Here is an 835-nt window from a genome sequence, read left to right on the forward strand (position 1 = left end):
CTTTCCCTAAGTATTGTCACACCATACAAAATGTGATTTCCTCTCCAGAATATACTGCATAGTGGCTTAATCATGCATGTTATTATCAAAATTTTCCATTTCTGGTTTCTAGAATTTTTTTTTACCCCCCGTTTCTGACCCACTGTCCTTCCCCCGCCTTCTCACACTATCTCTGGAGTTTACAATTATCTTCCATTCCTTTCCCCCCATATTGTATTGATCACACAATTTCTTACATAATCTAACTGCTTTCAATAACAAGTTCACTTGGTACTATTAAGAAAACCAGTTTTAACTGAAATCAAAGAAATGCTAAGGAACTTTGCTTAAAGCTAGGAAACAGGTTAGGATTCTGTTCACATGGGAGGTGCATGACCTATCCATATCTCAAGACAGGACACAAATCCTTACAACCAGATAACAAAGTCTACAAGAAAATCAGCAATATTTTAGTCAAAAGTCATAAAATTATACTTCACCAATTCAGTCTCATGTACTTTATCTTCTGTTGTGGTTTGATTTTCCTGATTAAATTCTGGGATATGATAACATCTCTTTCTTTCTGGTCCATGTCACCATGCAGAACAGAAACTCTGAAATCCCTGGCATGTTTTCTCAGTGAGCCAGTCCACCTTGCACCTTGTATTGAGAAAAATAACAGCCTGTGTGTGGAATGGTCAGAGTCTCAGACAGGTCCCAGAGTGTATCCAGCTTCCACTCCTCTCTCTTTTTTTTTTTTTTAATATATTTTTTTCTTTATTTATTTACATTCATTCACTGTACATCATTATAGCATACAAAATGAGATTTTTCCATTGAGAATACACTGTATCTT

The 835-nt window shown here is 35.8% G+C and overlaps 1 pseudogene; it reads right to left on the reverse strand.

The window, feature by feature from the left end:
* The window catches only part of LOC102484693 (eukaryotic initiation factor 4A-II-like), a 5,786-nt pseudogene that overhangs the window by 1,252 nt on the left and 3,699 nt on the right, over positions 1-835 (reverse strand).

Source organism: Tupaia chinensis, unplaced genomic scaffold, assembly GCF_000334495.1.
Source record: "Tupaia chinensis unplaced genomic scaffold, TupChi_1.0 Scaffold000138_1, whole genome shotgun sequence".
NCBI lineage: Eukaryota > Metazoa > Chordata > Mammalia > Scandentia > Tupaiidae > Tupaia > Tupaia belangeri.